General features: G+C 34.4%; 2 protein-coding genes across 11 annotated transcripts in view; both read right to left on the bottom strand.

Moving 5' to 3' along the window:
• The window catches only part of LOC139821224 (phosphatase and actin regulator 2), a 211,398-nt gene that overhangs the window by 126,900 nt on the left and 70,669 nt on the right, over nucleotides 1–13,829 (bottom strand). The gene's annotated exons all lie outside the window — the stretch shown is intronic.
• Bnb (bangles and beads) overlaps nucleotides 1–13,829 on the bottom strand; it is a 204,465-nt gene that overhangs the window by 165,911 nt on the left and 24,725 nt on the right. The gene's annotated exons all lie outside the window — the stretch shown is intronic.

Genomic DNA, 13,829 nt, shown 5'->3' with positions numbered 1-13,829 from the left:
TTTACTTTTATTTTGTCCTTCCCTTTCTAATTAATTTATTTTTATTGCCAGAAGCAATGGTACAACAACTTATGTCACCATGAAAGTTAATACTTAACAACTCAACAACTTAATGAATTTTCCCTCGCGATACCTATTTTGAATTCCAATCACGGTGAAGCAAGAAATGTTATAGCAAATGCGGTCAATAGAAATTTGAAAAAAAGAGAGATTTACTGATTTTAAAATTCATCATAAATTACTCGTGCCATGTTTGTAAAATCAGTATTGCAGCAAATATAATTAAATACTGACAAAAAAGTATACATGACATAACAGATAAATATATTGACGCTTCATATACCTATATGAAATGTATAGTAAAATATAAAAAGAAAAACAAATCAAAATTTAACAAATTTTAACAAATTGATAACACTTTATGTATGTCAAAGAAAATTTTTAAAAATACTTTTATTCGTATACATGCAAATGAAATTAAATTTATCTTCAGCAACGAATAATCGTTTACTGCTGGAAAAAAGACTATGCGCAAAAATAAAAATATTTTACAAATAAATATATTTAATTATAGATAACGAAATTAGCTGAGCAAATCTAGATTCTTCAAGATTTGGGAACGAGACTTTCGTCTTGTTCTCAACTCTGTATCTTTATCTACTTCTTAGAAGAAGAAAGAGTTCTTTTAAAAGACCGTTCTCTGAATGCGCCCTTTCAACCTGCACTTATCGGCCATCTACTACCTTCTTGTTTGTAACGCCCTTCGTACATAATACAGTCACTACCCTCTTGCGTCGAGAGAGATACTTTTCTATGTAAGAACAATCGCCACGAACGTGAAGGACTGCAATGTTCACAATTCACCAAATAAACAAAATATGAAAATCACAGATATCGTAAGAAAATTTTTGTTACAGTTACGCGTCAAGATAAAGATATTTTAATCTTAAAAATTTTTAAACCTATAATTAATATTATATATTTACATTACATTTAATAATTGTTAAATATTGCGACAAATCTAAGGAAGACTGCTTGCAATAATTTAGTTATTCGCGTATTAAAAAAAAATGTAAAATGGCTTGTTTTTAATATACAAAGTTTGAATAACACACGTTATTCGTGCTTGAACATATGTGCTGTTAATACGATAAAGTTAATAGCTTCGAAATCTACTTCAGGAAAGAAACGATAAGACATCGCTAAGGGAAAGAAATCGTCTCATGCGATATTCTCCCAGTCACAAACGACCCGACCTATGTCGCCCTATTCGCGTCGGCGCCTACCCTATGGTGCATAATGCAAAACTCCAGTATATCTCGGGAAGTTACGGAGCGGCGACGGAGGCGAGGGTGAAATGTAGCGGAAAGAAAGTGCGTCGTGTGCGGCTGAACGCTGTCAAACGACGATTCCGAGGAACCCCGTGGGGAATAATGGCCGATAACGTGCGGTAGGGCAGTTTTGCAAGCGTAAGGTAGAAGCGGCCGATTACAGCAGCCTTAAGCACCCCTTGGGGACACTCTCGTGACTCCCACAACGTCTTAGAGAGAACACTTATTGAACAGAGCGATTTCAGACCGTGACGAGCGATGTACATCAAAGTTAAATGACCTATCGCTTAATTAGCCGCCAAAGCGTTAATCTTCCCATGGCAATCAAAAAGTTACGGCAAAGTAAGCATCAGAAATAGAACAGTCCTTTGACCAGAAAAACACATGTCATGAGAAGTAACTTGAGAAGTAAAAACGTTGCACTTAATTATATACGAAAAGGCCTGCAGTTCATAGAAACGAGCATAATTCGCATAGAAACACGAAAATTAAATTTTCCTTATTAACTCTCTAAAATCTTTCACAAGATCGAAACAAGCTTTCGTATTTCCAAATGCAAAAATATGAATTTGCAAATATATCGTCTAATTTATCTTGGAGTTTAATTTAAAATATTGTTATTTCAATAATACGCTTTTAGAAACAATTCAACGACGTACTTCTAAATAATCAAATAGAAATTTTGTTCTGGAAGCAAAACACACGCAATATTAAGTTTTGCTTTATCTTTCGCAGAATTTTACCTTTTTCTCACAGAAGAAAAAAAGAGTACATGAATGGTCGCGATGCCAAAGTGGAATAATTGACGCCACAAAGCACTTCCTGCTGTTCTGGGAGACCTATTCATGCGACCCAAAGATCGGCAAGGGCTTTTGCACCATGCATCCATCGTCTACAGACAATGGCAATATTAACGCAATAGATCGTATTCGTCATTGTTCGAAATCATACAGTGTCTTAGACGACGATCATCTTACTCTTGATGCTATACAACACGAGGAAATTTAAAAAAGCCTATTCGTGTGATACGAGCTTTTAATCGGTATAGCGCTTAAAAATATTGCAAAGTAAATCATGTAATAAAAATAAACACATTTCAATTTCTTCAGTAATAAAGAATATTTTTTACCATAAGCTTGTACTGATAGAATTTTAAAAAATTCGGATTAAGAAAATTATTATAATCCATTGATTATACACTTTGCATTGTAAATTGGAAATTAAAATCTTCTCAAAACAAAGTTTTTAATAGCTTATAAAAATGAGTGAATAATCTGAGTTCTTTAAGTTATAACTCATTTAAACTACAAATTCTCATTTTACGATATGGTTACAATTTGATCCAATTAATCCTTAATTATGACGGAGATCAATCTAAAGCGCGCTGATCGATAATGAACTATTCAAGGCACTATTGTCTGCGGGTATGTATCACATTGCACCATATTTCGTAATTCCAAGTTAGAGTGATTAATGTGCAAATGAGGCATAACAGACGTTGGCACACGGATGTTTGCGGTTATTTAATCCGGCTTCGATAGTAGAGATCGTGTATAAGTTTAATGAAAATTACGTGAATAGACACCCAGTATTTCGACGAGCCACAATCGTTAGTCATCATTATTGAGTAATTTGCACAACAAATGTGTGTATTAAACATAATCAACATTAAAAAGAGAGGGAGAAACAAAAAGAAAGATCTATTAAAAATCGATTATTAATATCATTTGTAAAAATAATTTCACTAACCCCTCGTGTTGAATATTAAAGTGTTCAAATCTTAACGAGTAACTGAGAATCACCACTGTAAATTTATAATGCAGTTATTCGCAAATATTGATATTGTTATTTTAAATTGCATTTATATCTGTTCAATGACCGTATATGTTCACGCGCAGTATATGACGCCTATCAAACATTATATTTCACGGATTGAGCACAAGTTAATGGCATAAAACCGACTACGCCCAGAAAATGTGGGGATTCAGCCATAATCGGTGCCTTTCACCATAACAAAGCGAAACCGATAAAAGATCTGCGGGTTTTACCTCCCGCTCGGCAGGCGCTAATAGCGAGTCTGAACGAGTGAAATTCAATATAGAACTCGACACATTGGTGAATCGCTTTCACAGAGGAAGGAATTAATTATTATCATTAAAACAGTTTGAGGGGGAGAGTGAGCGTAATATGTCGTCTAATCGAGTTGCGGCATCGACGCGGCAACCGGACAAATGAACTTGAATACCGGTCGTGCCGCAGCGATGCGTCGTCACTCGACCAAGAGCTAGGACTGGATATTGCCGCTATTGCTTCGATGCAACAGGCGCATCTGATATAACAATAGACACGCGTTATTGTCAACGAGTCTTGGACCGTACTGGACAATCCCGCAATCGACTGACAATGAGCAATTCGATGGACTAAAACAGAGCGATAGGAATCTCTTGAACCGAAGCTCAAACACTCGCTATATCTACATTTCCATCTTTACTCGTAATAAAATCGTTACAGCGTGAACATTCCATGGCATGAAATTCTGGACAATAAACATGACGATTAAGCTTCACTATCTTAAGATTAAGTGAATATGATTATTTGGATTGCACTATTACTTGACAAAATTTTTAACATCATTTTTGATGACGTTAAATCTTATTCCATTATTATATCAACTTCCTATTCTATTATTAAATCAAACGAGAATTACGAATCCTGCGTTACATTTAACGCGTTAACGCAAAACATATGTAATTTCAATTATTAATAACACAATTCATCATACGTCCAACACGTAGACAAAGAATTATCACAGTCACATACATTAGCGTCATTGTGTCGTAACGAATATTCGCGCGGAGCGCGTGGAAGACGCGCGAAGATACGCGTCATGTCGTCGTATATAATGACGACGTGAAAGACGATTTGTATTCGGCATCGGGCTGCGGCGCGTATTACGATATCGCGGTTTACTGTCACGGTGACGTAGCGGCTTGCATCGCGCCATAAATCATTGCTAACGGAATAATAAAGACCCGCCCGCGCGTACACCTTCCTTTCCGTCTCGCGGCACAGCAAGCGACGGACTCAGAGCGGATGGAAAAGTGCATAGATAGAAAAAGGGTTGCAACAGTTATATAGCTATAGCATGTTGCCCTGAGCGTGGCGATGGTAACGATAGCAGCGACGGCGGAGGAGGTGGAGGCAGAGGCGGCGTCCCTCGCCGTCAAGGGATGCTGGGGTGTTGCTATGGTGATATCACTTTGTTTTCCATTCTCCAATTACCTGGCCGCTGGTTGTCAACTTGAACCCCTGATACATTCCTGCCGCACTGACCTTCCAATATCTCGTAAAGATGGCTGAACGTAATCATTTATGTGCTGAGTTACAATACACCTCGTTAGGCATCATGATCCTTCAGAGGCAGCTAATTCCTATCATTACTACCTTTTGTTATTGTATGTTATAAGTATATGTATATTGTATGTGTACTCATTTTGTAGATGTTTTTTATAAAGAATAACTTGTTCTTAAATAATTAATTTTTGTATTGTTCATACTGTGAAAGAATTGTAGTCATTTGACTGTTAATCAATCTGCATTAATGTAATGCCAATATATATTTTGCAGTGAAGTATTAAAATAAATATTGAAATATAATAATGCATCTTTTCTCGCGACAAAAGCGGCAATGCCTAGTCAACGGAATAACAGAATACGCGAGTTATCGCACAGTGTCACATTTAATTATTGTTAAATCGACACCAGTTTCGTGATTCATGATTCGAGCGCATAAAAGCCAATTATACGCAGAGACAGTTCGTATAACGACAGAACCACTAAGTTCGAAACCATGCTCGATAACAGACAGAATTTCGTGCCACAAAGCATTGGAAACCATAAAGGCATGCCCACTGTTATTCGCTTACCCTATCAGAATATCCTCGCCCTCTCTCCGAGGTCGAGGGAGAGTTACGGAGGGGTACAAAGCTTCGGGTCTCTATATTATTCACTTCTCAACAAGAGCTAAATGCTCGTTAATTTTCAGCAGCATCGTCAATGTACTCTTTTACGATTACTTTCATAAAGAGTTTTGCGTTTGCGATTATTGTTAGTGTAATTAAATTAGTATAATTACGTATATCGTAAACGTTTGTTGTCTATTTTAATTATTAGATAAGTACTTCATCAGAGAGGAAGACAGAAAGAGAGAGGGAAAGAATATCTCAAAAGTCGATTTAAATGAGATATTTGACTTATAAATTACTAAAAATATTTTATACATACATTAAGTTTCAAACTTATGAATCGTTATTCTTCACTTAAAAAATATGTTTTACTTTTTAAATAAAAAATAAATATCACATAGGCGCGTTCTCTAACGGTTTCAATTTTGCTATTCCATTTAGTCTTTAGCTAATTGTTTTACTTTTGATTGAACAATGCGTCAATAGCTCGACGAACGTTCGGAAACTTTAATTACACATCAAAGTCAACTAGAAGTAGTAGAACAAAAATCATTCGACTAACGATTCGGTACGAGTTGAAAGACGAAAAGACGTTTTTTCCCTTTAATGGAAAGTTGACTTCTTCGATCATCACCTTGAGATTTGGTACAATTGACCGAGGGTCGAGCCTCCGTGGATTGAAATGTAATTATACTGAAATTCCACTAGGAGGAATAAAACTGAGAATACATCAGCACATACCGTTCTGAAATTGTAGTAATTTTGGCGCCAGTAATTGACACACGTGCTTGGCCGCTTGATCGATAATAGACATTTAATCAATTATAATAGATTGCAAAAATTATGATTAGCGAACGGATTAGAAATACGCGTTAACCATAAAGCAATCAAATTATATCACAAACAACAATTCATATCTAAATATAATTGTATAGAAGAGCTATTTATCGAGCTCGAGAAAAATGTATGTATATATTGTATATGTATAGATGATTTGCAAACAATTTAATTAAAATGCGAATATCATTATAATGATCTGCACTAATAACAACAACTCGAACCTAAAAATAGTGTCGGTTAAACCTAATCTAACCTAACCACAGACAGAATACTAGAGAAGTGGATCCTGTAATTACTGGAATGTAATTACGCGTCGATCGGATTTAAAATTGACTTCGAGATAAGAGTCAACGAGATATCGACGAGATATCTCTTCTATTCCAGAGAGATATGTTTTCCCAAGTAAAATAAAAGAAATACGCGCAATAAATATCGTCAATCTGTGTTTCCATGTCATGCAAAGTCCACTCTATTTAAATCCGTGAGCTTCCTACAAGTTCCTAGATGAGCGCACTCTTAGCGCATTATCTCGACGAGTATAGGTATACGCAACGTACGTGTATGCGATATATTACGTTATTATTCAAATCATAAAAGAATACCTTTACTTTCTTAATGCGTCAGTATTCTGAGCTTATTCAGAGAAATAGAAATAATAAATTTATCTCGAGAGATTAAAGACACTAATAAAAAATTATTATATTATTATTACTCCCGACTCTACTGCCCGACCGAAGGTTGGCGAAGACGAGGGAGTATATGCGTTGTTATTGTATTATTTTTATTATCTGCAAGATACTGTAAAATTGCAATATTGTTATCATATTTTAAGATAGACGAAACACATCACTGATTTAATAAATTCACGTTTCGCATTAAGTTATAATAATACTGGCAATAGCAAAAAACGCGGGGAATAGCGTTACCGCGAGGATCAAAAATACTCTCGACATCGTTCAAATATTTTTCCTGTTAGTTCTAAATTCGATGAAACGCAGACAGAAAAGCAGTTTTCCGTCACAGAGTGGCGGATACGCGGATGCGCGAATAAAAAGTCTTAAAAGCGCCGACTCTCATCCACGCTGTCCGCCTCTCGCTCGTTCTGTGTCGAGCGAACGTAAAACCCTACAAGCTGTTTATATTGCGTTATGTGCTTGCAGTGAAAGCTTATATCTCGCCGATAAACGATTAAATCGCAGCTTCGAATGCATCGCGACGACAGCCAATAAAGATTTTATTCTTTCAGCGTAACTCGTAACTCGTAACTCGTAAATAATAGTACCTATGATCTTTTTTGTTGTAAAAAAAAGTTGAATAAACAGTGACAGAGAGTTACGAGATATTACTTGTAATTTACATATTTCCATATCAAATTCTATTTTTGACAGTTATTTGATAAATAAATGCTAAATTGTTAGAAATGGATATTACAAAAAATGTATAACTATATGGAATCGAATTACCTTAAGTTGTCACATGATGCCATAGCATATGAGTGTATAAACGTTAGTTAATAAAAATATTGCTTTGTCATTACCGTTTTGGAACGTCGTACATAAGTCACTATCACAAATTGTTCCTTTACTCACGACAAAATTTCGTAGAAATGTTGTTATAAGTAATGTTACGGAGTTATAAACAACTTGGAAATTTTTGGCCAAAAATCAAAAATTTTACACAAAATTCTAGTCGCTCTTGAAGCAATAAATTAATTTCACAAGTTAAATTGATGCATATCTTCATATCTTCATATATAATGCAAAAATAAAGCTGCATCGTGTAAAAGATGACAGTAATGATTCCAATGTGTTAATGTCCGTGATATTCGAATTAGTGAAATTCAACAGAGGTAGTTCAAGTTCATCTATCATTCAACTATATTCTCGTGATACTTGCCAAATGTAACGTTGCCAAAAATGCATGTCAACTTATTATGTAAGCTCTACGACAGCATTCGATAAAGTAATTGAAATACATATTTTTTTCGAAACATTCCTCGTATCAAAATTATCAAAAGATAGAAAATTATCAGCGGACATACACATATTAATGCATTATCGGTTGACATCAACATTTTACGCAGTATGGAAAAATAAAAAAAATCGGTATATAAAATCAGTATGGATTCAATACAAGATAATTTTTAACATTTGTGTACTTAAGTACATAAAATCTATTTTTAGACGATCATTTAACGCTAATTCTCACAGCATATATTTTCAGGCAACCGATCTATAGTGTTATTTATGTTATTTATGATATTATATGACATTATACAAAATAGCACTTATAGTTTTACAACGATACGCATCAAGTATAATGGCATTTTCTCGAAGTCACCGTTCGATTTCATAAATATGTAAATAATTCAACGGTGAATAGGTTCTCAACCTTTCACGCGCAAAAGAATGAGGATGGCGACTGGTGTTATTTTCAGCCCACTTGTGCCGAACGGCGAACAAGCCAGCCTTATGAATCTATATGAGCGTGAATCATGCTCATTAAACAAGGTTTAACATGCGGAGTGGAATCGGTCGTTATTCAAATAAGATACTTCGGCACTGACTAAGCAATAAATTCGATCACATTGATTATATGATTATACCTACGCATGTTTATCTACTTTCTCAAGCAAAATCCAATAACCCGCAAAGCGAAAGTAATAAGCGTCTCCATTATTTAAAAAAGCTATTTAACGATAATTCTTCTCTTTTAGAAAATAAATACCGTTTGCTCCGGAATCCGAGAAATCGCGGAAAATCGGATACTGTCTTGTGTATTGCGCAAAAAAAAACAAGATACTGTATATATAAATTGACTTATTCTTCGTAAGCATCGAAAAAACATTCGCGTCATCTTCGATTGTTATTGTAAGTTTGTAAGTCAATAAATAAAAATGCAGTTCCCAAATATCCGACCTATTATAATGTATCAAAAAATATGGGTTCAAAAAACGCTATTGACGCGCTAATGATAATTCTCGGTCCCGCCCGGTCCCGCGCGTTATGATTTAAAAGTTGCTCAGAGGAGTAACGCTGACGAAAATAAGCAGTCCTTTAAATCGCGCGAGCATCATTTGTTCTATCATCCAGCGCTCTTTCACATTCGAGTCCGACGACACTGCAGAAACAACTGAACTCTGCTCCGCGGCCGCACAATTCCCTATCCCTACTCGCGTTCGATCACTTAATAAAACCTCCTCTCTCTTTCTCCCTCCCTCCCTCTCTCTCATGTGTTGCGACCGCTCCTGTACGACTAGCACCGTTACTCGCCGCGCGCGCGTCCCTCGTAGGATTACGTTCACATCATGTATATGTATATGTGCTGCTGTACAGTGTATAGTTACCACACACCGGTAATGCGTTTATGTTGGCCGTATACAATGCGTGCAATAATATACCTACGTAGGTCACGCGAGCTTTCCCAACGTGTGGTTATAGTGTGCTAATTATTTCTACAAGGGAACAGAGCACATATGTGATCGAAGTGATCTGCGTAAAAGCGAGATGTAGCGACTATATTTTTTAATCAGAACTAGAACGACAGGAAAAAGAATGAGAACAAACACCGTTTTTGAAAAGAGAACAAAAAACGAACTGAATCTGTCATTCGTTAAACGTACCAAACAGCATACGATTTTTGTGTAGCTAAAATGAATTATAGTGAAATGAAAAAACGTGAGCGTTATTAACAGCGATATTTCGGCTCTTGAAACTTTTAAAATTTCAATAAAACATCGAATTAGTTGAAACGTAATTTTTAGACTATTTTAGATAAAAGAGCAAGAAATATTTTAAGAAAGAAACATAAGAAATTAATGTGGTTTCAAACAAATTTGAATGTTGTATAATGTAAATGTAAAATAAAGTGCAATTATAAATAAATAAAAGTTATAGCAATGTTAAATTTCTTAATAAAATACAAATATCATATTACTTAGGAACTAAAATAAATAATATTCGCAGATAATAGCAAATTTTAAAATAGAAAAGATGAACTATTGCCATTTCTACAGCACTTTGCTGTTGCGTATGCACACATATTAATAGGATCGTTTATACCATAAATAAGCGCGAGCTTCCGGTTTAACATGCTCGAAAAGTTAAACGAAGCGTTCGTAAAAAGCTCTTTTTTATCACATCCGGGATATAATGCATGTAAATAAAAAGATAGGTTTAATATTAATCTCCCTTTCTCCTAACTCGGCCACATGCGTTGCTACTCGATACAAACTCTATCAGAATATCCTATATACTTTTGATAGCAAATTAATATTTTAACCTAATTATTTATTCATACATACAAAGATTTAACCGTTTATACACTTTTAAATAACCATATCTAGTATCTATTATATGGTAATTTGATTAAGCTCTGAGCATTGAAGTGAATAGAATGTTTTACAAACCATTGTTATAACAAAGGTTTGCGACCTTTCACGATTATAAATGATACCGCACATAGAAGTACCGCTTTAAAGTTGCTTAAATACGCGATAAATATTTGAAATTTTTTTTCGTATTTTATTGTTCATGACGTTGCCAATAATTTTTATTTTTATTCTTGTTTTCTCTTGCTTATCACGAAATATATGTATGTACATAGATCCTAAAAATCTAAAATTAAATGTAAAAACACGTGAGAAAAGATGTCTGATGGAATATTCATTAATCATAGAGCGTTAACTTTTTCCCATAATTCTTTATCATTTCTAAGGCTTTCATTTTATGAAAAATCTGAAAATAAATTGCGCGAAAACGTATCGAATTAATTTATTATGTCAGAGATATGTCCTACATACCAATTTAAAATTAAGAATAATTTTAATTAATTTTGAATCAAATGATAAATCTTATCATCTCGAGCATGACACGAGACCACGAAATTATCGCTATCATATAATCATATTTATGTGTCACGGAGAATCAAGTAAAAACAAAAATATCACAGCTGTTATATTAAACAGGTTTGAAAATTATGACTTGTTTGTAGTTATTACGCATCCGAGCGAATTACTTTCCCTCTCTTTCCTGATGCATTTCACTGTAACGTAAAAACTCGTTACCAAAATTGAGCCAACGACGCTTAAAGAAATAAGATTCGATTTTCTGATACCTATGCCCGAAGCAATAACCTGAGAAAAACGTTTCGTAATAAACTTTCTACTCAACAATCGCAGCGTGTTGACAATCGAAATTGACATTCAAAACATTTACTTTAAATCTTATAAATTAAAATATACGTAATGTTTTCTGCAACCTGTAGTTGATCAATGTAAGTATAAAATTTTGAAATAACAATTTTATTCATATATGTATAAGTTTACTACGTGCATGACGTGTAAATTTTTAGAAGATGAATAATACTGTTATTATATTATCAAAAGAAATAATAACTTAAAAGATACCGAGTACTATATATAAAAAAAAGCTACTTGTATATAAAATATGATGCTTAATTTAATCTTGCACCTCGAGAATGGGCGTGACGTGTTTTGCAACGTGATATTTAAAAAAAAATTGCCACCGCATTCAGCGCGACGCCACAAATTTTGTAGTTGACAATTGGACGTTCTGATTAATGACTGTGTCGAAACTTAAAGCACCACTACAATTAAGCTGTTTCGGATAGTGAATTCCAGTTTCGACCGTGCGCCTCCAAGTGTGCAGCAGATTAATTAATTAAATTTACCGGTTAACGCAACGACCCATGAATTTAATTACTTCGATCGCTGAGGAATAAAATTTTGGCAGGCAGCACGTCAACTTTCCCAGTAAACAATATAAACGCGACAATTATTATAAACTGTTTTCAAATATAAATTACGACTCATAACATCGCATCTAATTTATTATCTCCACCAATTATAACACTCCTTATTCACATTTAAAATACGCTCCTTATTCACATTTAATAATAACACTCCTTATTAATAACACTCCTTATTCACATTTAAAATACGCATGCACTGCATGCGTAAGTATATTATAAATCTGATTCATAATATACTTACTTGGTTCATAAACCAACTTGATAGGATTATTTATAAACCGAACATGTTTAACATTATGTTGTTAATATTATTAAAATGTGTATAAACAACATCCTGTTACTTGCTTTTATCTCGATTTATGTTTAAAACATACAATATTCAAATTTCTCGTTTTCTATGTTTGTATTATATGCAAATTGTATTATCTGTTACGCTAACATTATATTTAACGTTACTTTCTTATCAATAATATCAAATTGTAATCAAATTTTAATTAACTGAGAATATACATATATATAAATCCCTTTCAAAAAACCAGAAATTCGAATATACAAAATATATACGACTGCTTCGATACTTTAACAAGATGCGAGTTATCGTTCCAACTAACGCATCTGTATAAAATCAACATTTACGCAGAATGGAAGTCCGAGCTTTTAAGCAAATTACTCGTTCTTGGCCAGCAACATTAGCTGCAGTTTCGAAAGCGTGACATACTTGAGAAACGCGCTCCTGGAGAAGTGCTCGAGGCAAAAGAACATTTCGGAACTTCGTGACTAGGAAGAAGTAACTCTATCATCAAACGAGGTCAATGAATTTTGCAATCAAAATGAGCATTTGATTCATGTAGCACAGTTCATAAGATTACTTACGAAACAAATTAACAGCTATATATAGTTTCAATCCAACTTTCAAAATTTTTGTCGATTTTGTCGAAAAAACATTAATACAAATTGCACAAGTTTTAAAACTCCATTTAAATAGAAAGTTCCCAGTTTTAAGTATTAACATCGCGGAATCTGTTATCAAACAGTTGCTTAGTTCATGTTTGATAATTTCAGTTTATAGGAGGAACATCTAGCTTTAAAGAAATGAATAGCTGACAGTTTTATTGCGTAAAATAAACTCGGGAATTTTTGATCCATTATTTTTCAGAGAACAGGCATGCACAGAATCGGTATTAGCACGAAATCTCAAAAATTCGCTGTCGACATCTGTAAAGCCGACAGAAACGACGCGCCATGCGGAGAATAAAATTTTCGCGTGGGCAATCTTTTTCCCCATTTTTATCACCGAGTTCTCTGTCTCAGTTGCATTTCGTTCCACCAGCGAAAACGTCGGAGGTTTTTCTCGTTCTTTCATTATTCAACGAACTATGCGAGAGAGGTGAAATTTCTCGCGTTACGCTGTATAACCTCGCAAAGATTGCAAACATAACTTAAATTCGTCCCGCGACTATATAGCTGCGAATGGAATTAAAATAGAGTAGTGCTTTTCTTAATTTAGTAACGATAAAGAATAAAAAAAATTAGAAGCTATTTTTTTTATATATCTCCCAAGGAAAGATATTCGTCGATAAAACAAATCGACTTTGAAGCTATCACTTGTCAAATAATATCATCAATTTGAAAATGTTAAATAACGTCTCTCGTTCCGATCGAATTTTCCGACTTTTGACGTCGTAGCATAATTTTAATCCAACGAATTAGAAAAGAATTAAAAAATTAAAGGACTAGGATACTTCTGTAATCCGTGGTTCGAAAGAGTTAATCCCTTTCTTGACGGATGAATTAATCCCGACGCACCCTTACAGTTAACGCGCCGCGATAAAAGCTAATTACCCCATGACCCCGATTCCGCTTTCTTTCATGAGCAATCGCAACTTCCTGTACAAGTTCCGATCGTCTTCTACCCCGACAG

The sequence above is a fragment of the Temnothorax longispinosus genome, chromosome 10, assembly GCF_030848805.1.
Source record: "Temnothorax longispinosus isolate EJ_2023e chromosome 10, Tlon_JGU_v1, whole genome shotgun sequence".
NCBI classification, from domain to species: domain Eukaryota; kingdom Metazoa; phylum Arthropoda; class Insecta; order Hymenoptera; family Formicidae; genus Temnothorax; species Temnothorax longispinosus.
This window is presented reverse-complemented; position numbering and strand designations above follow the sequence as displayed.